The sequence below is a fragment of the Triticum urartu genome, chromosome 1A (genome assembly GCF_056163025.1).
Source record: "Triticum urartu cultivar PI428250 chromosome 1A, HENAU_Tu73, whole genome shotgun sequence".
Taxonomy (NCBI): Eukaryota; Viridiplantae; Streptophyta; class Magnoliopsida; order Poales; family Poaceae; genus Triticum; species Triticum urartu.
Genome location: NC_141873.1, coordinates 413558616 through 413567294, shown reverse-complemented (window position 1 = coordinate 413567294; position 8679 = coordinate 413558616).

The following is an 8679-nucleotide window of genomic DNA, read 5'->3' as shown; positions in this document are numbered from 1 at the left end:
GCTGAGCCAAACTGGTCGATGTCGAGTCTAGAAATGCTTTAGTTATATGTAGGGGAATTGATTGTGGGAGGGAACGTAAGGCTCTTTTACTCCTTTACCTTATGCCCTCTGATCTAAGTCATTCTCTTCTCATTCTATGTGGGTTAAGGACTAGGCTCTCTTCTTCTATCAGGTTCACGTGTTACTAATCCGTAGTAGCTTATAGGATTGTTGTTACAAGCCTCAGTACCGTTTCTACTACTTTTAGTATGTTGTCAGTTGAATCAGAACCTTGATATGATGTTGTTGAGTGGTATTGCAAACTGTTGTGGATGTCTCAAATCTTTTTATGAGCATTTACAACCGTTATGCTGTCCGATTTCTCATAGGAAATTCTAATGCCTTTGCATTATTCTGTGCTTTCAGATGGCCACCCATTCCCAGAACCAAGTGGTTCGTCTGACCCGGTGCCTCGATGTACCCGGTCACACGGCCATGTTGGTTCGAGTGATGGTTGAGTCAGGCTATCGGTGGTATCCGAAATATACCATCGAGGAGCAGTTCCGAGACTTCAACCAGAGCAAGTACCTTTGTACCGTCAGGATATATCCCTCTTATCCTGGAGCCACTGAGCCCCTTCACTGTTCCTATGGACTTGGGGTCACTATTGAGATGTCTGTGCAGGATGCAGCTTACTCAATGATGACTATCATTCAAGCCAGGACTGCCTTGCTTCAGAACACCGATTTCCGCTACATGCCAGCCTCACTTCCTGGAGCACAGGGGTATTATCAGGCTTTGTACTATGACTATACACATGAGGAGTCACTACTCCGCACCACTGCCGAGATGCTCGAGGATAAGGACCGCGAAAATCGGGACTTGCGTATGGAGCTTTTCAACTCTTGTGTTGATCACTGGGCCACCTTGACTCGGTTTGCACCTGCGGTGCAGGCAGGATACATGGACCTGAGGGACCTGTACCCTGTACGGTCTGGGTTGCCAGATTGTATGGAGTTGCGTGATGTAGGAGGCATCACCCCTCCTCATGGTCCCCGTCTGCCACCGTCTATGGGACCAAGGCCACATCGGAGTCCCTATGGTCCGCAAGCTCCACATGACCGTCTGTTCCCAGATGATCATGTTCCACTTCCATGCTTTGGTGGTGACTTTTATGAGGATTACTACGGAGCTGTCTGAGCTAGTAGTAGTTTCACTAGTACTGTAATAGTTGTATTCTCCATAGTCCTGCGTGACCGTGGGATATGACTTGGTGTGTATCACGCTCCGGAGGTGTAGAAAAATAATGTATAGGAGCTTGGAATGCCTCCGATGAGATGTAATGTCTTTCACCGTAGTTGTACTCCAGCCTGGGCTTGTACTAAACTATGTACGGTGTATATGACCAATGGTATATATATGGTAGTTTCTATATTACCATGTCGTGCAATGAAAATCTTAGCATTCCATGTCATCCATTACATTATGCACTTCCTTGCCAAGTTTGTGCCATCCTTGTCTAAACCGTTGTCTTGTTTTTCCTAGGATGGTCAACACCCGCAGCAACCCTGCTGCCCCGGAGCAGGGGGAAGCCAGTGCAGCTAGGGGTGAAAATCTGCCTCACCCGCCTTCTCTGGCCGAAGTTATGCTGGAGGCGGAAAGAAACAAGCGTGAGACTAACCGCTTGCTGGAGCGGATTGAGCAGAACACTGCGCGCCATCAACGAAATTACTTGGTGTCAATCAATGACTTTATCAAGTTGTACCCACCAAAGTTTAATCATTCCGTCGAGCCCCTCGACGCGGATGACTGGCTTCGCAGCATCACCCACAAGCTACGTTCTGCCAACGTAGCCGAAGCTGATAAGGTTACCTATGCTGCCTATCACCTCGAAGGCCCTGCTAGCCTTTGGTGGGAAAACTTTGAGGCTATGCGCCCGGTGGGACAAGTCACTACTTGGGCTGAATTCAGTGAGGCTTTCCGTGAGCATCACATCCCGGAAGGTCTCATAGATCGCAAGAGGGAAGAGTTCTGCAATTTTACCCAAGGCAGACTGACTGTAGATGCATATAGTCATGAGTTTGGGAATCTGGCACGATATGCTCTTGAAGAGGTATACACCGACACTAAGAAGCAGGCAAGGTTCTGCAAGGGACTTAGCCCCGAGCTTCACCGCGATCTTCGTCTGCACGAGTTCACCTCCTTCCAGAAGTTGGTCAATAAAGCCATCAGTGCTGAGACAGGCCAGTCTGACTATGACGCTTCACGGAAGCACTCTCATGATTTTGGTTCTTCATCCGGCTCTGGATCTCAGAAGCGCCGGGTGTGGATTCCAAGCACAGCGCTGCCACCCAGGTTCATTCTGAGGCCATCCTTTGAGGCGCCTCGCCCCAACCAGCAGTTTGCACCACCTAAACCCTATGGTGGCCCCGCTACTAATGCTGCTCCACGCCCCAATGTTGTGACATGTTTCAAGTGTGGAGAGCCGGGTCACTACAGTCGAGAGTGTCCCCAGAACTACAACCCCAATCAGTCTGGAAAGTCCATTGGTCGTGGTAAGCCAGCGGGAAAGACATTCTACGTCAAGCCAGCCACCACTGCACGTGGCCATGTCAACTATGTCTCAGCTGAGGAGGCTCATGAGGATCCTAACGTCGTCCTTGGTACGCTCCTTGTTAATTGCCATTTGGCATCTATTCTTTTCGATACTGGAGCATCTCATTCATTCATATCTGAGAGCTATGCTTGATTGCATAACAGGACATTCTGTGACATGCCCACTACCATGGAAATTCAAACCCCTGGCTCTAGATGGCAAACCTCTAGAGTAAGCCATGGGAATGAAATTCTTGTTGATAGACTTGTCTTCCTTGCATCTTTAATAGCTCTCAAGTCCTCGGACATAAACATCATCTTGGGTATGGACTGGATGTCAACTCATTATGCTAAGATTGATTGTGCCACTAGAACGGTTCAACTTACTCACCCATCGGGCAAGACAGTCAATGTCTTAACTCGAGTGGCCAAGCACCAGCTTTACTCCCTAAATGCCAACCCCCTTCCAGACCTTGAAGATATTCCGGTAGTCCGTGACTTCCCGGATGTCTTTCCAGAAGAACTGCCAGGTGTTCCACCTGACAGGGATGTCGAGTTTGTGATAGACCTTGTTCCAGGAACCGTCCCAATTTCTAGAAGACCCTATAAGATGGCACCCTTAGAACTAGCCGAGCTTAAGAACCAACTCGATGAGTCCTTGAAAAAGGGTTTCATCCGTCCTAGTTCCTCCCCTTGGGCTTGCCCCGTCCTCTTCGTCAAGAAGAAGGATGGAACGGATCGGATGGTTTTAGATTACCAACCTGTCAATTTGGTCACTATCAAGAACAAGTATCCCCTTCCCAGGATCAATGATCTATATGATCAGCTCGCTGGATCCTGAGTCTTCTCCAAGATGGATTTGACGTTGGGCTACCATCAAATCAAAATCACAAACAGGGACATTCCCAAAACGGCCTTTTTACTCGCTATGGCCAATATGAGTACATCGTTATGTCCTTCGGGTTAACCAATGCCCCAGCCACCTTCTCTCAATTAATGAACTCGGTCTTCATGGAGTATTTGGATAAATTCGTCCTAGTATACCTCGATGATATACTCATCTACTCCAAGAATGAATAGGAACATGCCCAACATCTAAGGCTGGTATTGACGAAACTTCGAGAGCATCGCCTTTAAGCCAAATTCTCCAAGTGTGAATTTTGGTTGCCAGAAGTGACCTATCTAGGCCATGTAATCTCTGGTAAGGGTATTGCTGTCAATCCCGAGCGAGTTCAAGCCGTCCTTGATTGGACTCCACCTGAGACGGTCAAGCAAGTTCGGAGCTTCCTTGGCTTAGCGAGCTATTGTCGCTGCGTCATTGAGAATTTCTCCAAGGTTGCTAAACCTCTAACTGAACTCCTCAAGAAAGATAAAAAGTTCGAGTGGACCCCACAGTGCGAGTTCAGCTTTCAAGAACTGAAAAGATGCCTTACATCTACTCCCGTACTGGTACCACCAGATTTCTCCAAGGATTTTATTATCTATTGCGACGCCTCGCGACAAGGACTAGGTTGCATACTCATGCAAGATCGTGAGGTAATTGCCTATGCTTCACGGCAATTACACCCCCATGAGGAAAACTATCCCACACATGATCTAGAGCTTGCAGCTGTAGTCCATGCACTCAAAACTTAGCGACATTACCTTCTCGGTAATCGTTGCGAGATCTTCACCGATCACCAAAGTTTGAAATATATCTTCACCCAACTGGATTTGAATCTCAGGCAAAGATGTTGGGTCGAGTTGATCTAGGATTACGACTTAGGAATAACTTACACCCCGGGTAAGGCCAATGTCATGGCCGATGCGCTAAGTCATAAATCTTATTGTAACAACCTAATGTTACAACAAAGTCAACCACTTCTCCACGAGGAATTTCGTAAGCTTAACCTTCACATAGTTCCTCGAGGATTCCTATCCACCTTGGTGGCGAAGCCTAACCTTATGGATCAAATCATAGCTGCCCAGAAGCGTGATAAGGGCATATCCCAGATTAAGGAAAACATCGCTAGCGGAGTTGCTAAATGTTTTTTCGTGGATGAGCGAGGTGTTGTTTTCTTTGAGAACCGCTTGGTGGTTCCCAAGAAACAACATCTATGTTAGTTGATTCTTAAGGAAGCTCGTGATTCCCCTCTCACCATTCATGCCGGCATTACTAAAATGTATCAAGACCTACGCCAGAGGTTTTGGTGGACTAGGATGAAGAGATAAATTGCTCAATACATTGCTAGTTGCGACGTCTGTCGTCGTGTTAAAGCAGAGCATCAACGGCCTGCTGGCACCCATCAACCCTTGGCTATTCCTGAGTGGAAATGGGATAAAATTAGTATGGACTTCATTACTGGGTTTCCCAGGACCAAGAGAGGGGATAATGCCATCTTCGTCATGATCGATCGTCTTTCCAAGGTGGCCCACTTTCTACCTGTTCGTGAGAGTATCACCGCTAGCCAACTAGCTGACTTATACATCTCCTGAATAGTGTCTCTTCATGGTGTCCCATTGGAAATTAACTCAGAACGTGGGAGTCTCTTCACCTCTCGATTTTGGGAAAGTTTCCAAAATTCTATGGGAACTCGTCTCTCTTTTAGCACCTCCTTCCACCCCAAATCAAGTGGTCAAGTAGAGCGAGTCAATCAAACTCTGGAGGATATGCTCCGAGCTTCTGTCATCTCATTCGGAATGGATTGGGAGAAATGCCTTCCATTCGCGGAGTTCGCTTATAACAACAGTTATCAAGCTAGCTTGGGTAAATCTCCTTTCGAAGTTCTCTATGGACGAAAATGTCGAACGCCTCCTAACTGGTCAGAAACCGGGGAAATACAACTCTTTGGCCCGGATATGATTCAGGAAGCAAAAGAGCAGGTTCGCGTTATTCGTGAGAAATTGAAAACAGCCCAATCTCGTCAAAAGAGCCAATATGATCGTAAACATAAGCTCATGACTTATGAAGTCGGCGAGAAGGCTTACCTTCAGGTTACTCCGTTAAAAGGAACCCATCATTTCGGTATCAAAGGCAAATTGGCTCCTCATTACGTTGGACCCTTTCGCATTCTTACCAAACGAGGAGAAGTTGCCTACCAATTGGAACTACCTCCGCATCTTTCTAGAGTTCATGATGTCTTCCACGTTTCTCAACTCGGGTGTTGCTTCGCGGATCCTATCCGTGGAGTGGACCACGAAATGCTTGATCTACAAGATAATCTTTCATATAGGGAATTTCCCGTTCGTATCCTTGATCAAGCCGAGCGTACCACTCGACACCATAACATCAAGTTTCTCAAGGTTCAACGGTCACACCATTCCGAAAAGGAAGCCACTTGGGAAAGGGAGGATCGTCTTCGACTCGAGTACCCCACCTTCTTCCCAATGGATCCTAAATCTCGGGACGAGATTCTTTTGAGTGGGGCTCAGTTGTCACACCCTAGCTAGTTCATGCATTAGAATGTTGCATCATGTTTAATTTCCTAGAAAACTGAAATGGGGATGACAGAACCCCCAGCACCCCCCTGGAACAACTATGGTTTACTAAAAAAAATTTCAATGAACCTGAAATGCCCTTCTAAAAAGTCCACCCTTTTTGTTTTGGGTTAAAACCTTTGACAAAAATGGTGCACACTTTTCTAGGACATCTCAAAGTCATTGGATTAATTCATATAGTATTTGCATTTGGGCATTTAAATGCTATAAAATATTTTAAATGCTCAAATAATCATAAACTAAAATGTTTGCTGTTGGATATATTCTAAGCAGTAGCCATGATTAATTTTATGATTTTTGGAAATGCCCTGGCATTTTTAATAAAGCCCTGAAGTTACAGAAATAATAGAATAAATAAAAAATAGAAAAAGAAAGGGAAAGGAACTAACCCGGCTAAACCCCAGCGGGCCCACCTGGCCGCCCAGCACTGTGCTGGCCCATGGCCAGTCAGCTGCTTCCTCTCGCCAGCCAGGCAGGCAGGAGGTGAGCGCCGGCGTGCCTGGGCTCGCCACGGCGCCACCTGCTTGCCACCCGCGCCCCTGAATGCCTGGACGACCTCCACGTCGTCGCCCCGACCCCGCAGATCTCTCCATTCACCCCAGCTCTCTCCCTCGCTCCCTCGACGCCATGGCCGACGCAGCCGCGCCCGCACTGTCGTGAAAACCGCAGGCACCGCCGTCCACTCGTCGCCTAGCTGTTCCAACAAGCTCTGCCATCGTCCACTGCTTCGCCTCGACCCATCCCCGAGCGCTCGCTCGCCCCGGCGTCGCTGCACCGAGCTCTTCCCAATCCGCCATCGCCGGAGATCCCCCTCGCCGCCTCGCTCAGCTCCGACCTTCCCCGAGTGCACTTTGACGGTCGTCGCACCCGCCGTGAGCCACTGAACCTTCTCCCCCTCTCCGTTTTCCCCTTGTGCGCCATAGCGACCGCACCATGCTCACCCGCATGCGCCGCTGCCTTTGCTCGCCGCCAACGAGTCTCCGGTCATCTAATGGTCTGGCCGTCGTGCCCAGCTTCCTCTCCGCGCCGCGTAGAGCACGTACGTGCCCCGCATGAGCCACCACGGCCATCACAACGACGACCCCGACCTCACCCGAGCCCCGGCGACCGCCAAGGTCGACGCCGGCGACAACTCCGGCCACCCCAGGCCCAACCACCGACATCACTCGACACGGACGAGTGTCTACGTCACGTAGATGCCCTCCGCCGGCCAAATGGTCGCCGGAGGAGGAAACCCGCACCCCTCCGCCGTCCCTGGCCTTGCCGGCGACGAGCCCCGGGTCAACTCCGGCGAGTTTGACCCGGGTTGACCCCAGTTTGACCCCCCCTGAGTCAATGACATGTGGGGCCGGCTCCTAACTAAAATAGTTTAATTTTTAGTTAGTGCTAATCACACCGTTAGGGGTTAATGACCTCGCTAACTAACTCCGTCTCACTGACATGTGGGCCCAGGGCCTAACTAACCTAGTTTAGTGCTAACAAAACACTAACTAACTCTGTTAGTTAGTTGTGACACTGACAGATGGGGCCCACCAGTCAGGTTTGACCTGGTCTGGCGCCTTTGACCCGCTGACGTCACACTGACGCCAGGCTGACACAGTAAATCCTTTTCTGGATTTATTCTTATATAGGAAATTCCAGAAAATAACCAAAACTTCTAAAAATCATAGAAAATAATCTATAACTCAGATTGAAAAGATTTATAAATGAAATTTGATCAGAAAAATTCAATCTTTCCATCTGTAATGGTTTCATGCATGACAAAACACTTTAACATTGTTGTTTAGGTGAAACAAGATAATACTCTTATAAAGCATAAAAACATAAGCTTCCATTTGAATCTTTGATTCAAATGGACCCAATTCATATTGTTTCACATTGCATTAGGCAGGACCCCTCATTTTGCCATGTCATAAGATGCATCATATTGTTGCATATTGCCATGTGATGATTGTATTCTGTGGTATCTTTCGTGGTACGTTCTGCCTCCGAGGATATCTCCGATTATCCAGCTGAAGGGCAGTACCCTACTACTACATCAGGCAAGCAGCCCCATTGATCATATCGATACAATCCCATGTTCTCGCTTCTGCTCTCACTTACTGCGTTAAGACAACAACGTTTCAAACTGCTGTGTGCTAGGTAGTCGAACCCTTATCCTGTGCATGACCTATCATTGCCACAGTAACTAGATGAAACCCACTAGCATATGTAATAGTTGATTGAGCCATGTATGTGCTTCCTACCTTGCTATGCCTGCTATGCTTAGAGTTGTGTTAGGTCTGGTTCATCTGGGTGATGGGCTAGAGTGAAATGATTATGTCGGTAATGTGAGGGATGTATTGAACATGTTTTGGTAAAGGTATCGATGAGAGGCCATGTAGGAGTACATGGTGGGTTGTTTCATTGAGGCCGTCCATAAGAACTGAGTTCTGTGTGCGTGATTTAAGATTCAGCTACTACCACACGTTGGGCCCCGAAATATGACCCCGCTCGACTTATTGACCCCTCTCGTCCTCTGTCCAGGAGTTGCAACTAGTTTCTGGTGTTTGTAGGTTATGTGTTGGCGGCCGTGCGTAGCGCTGACCCTAGGGGTGGGCTATGATGCGGTAGATACACTGTGGCCGG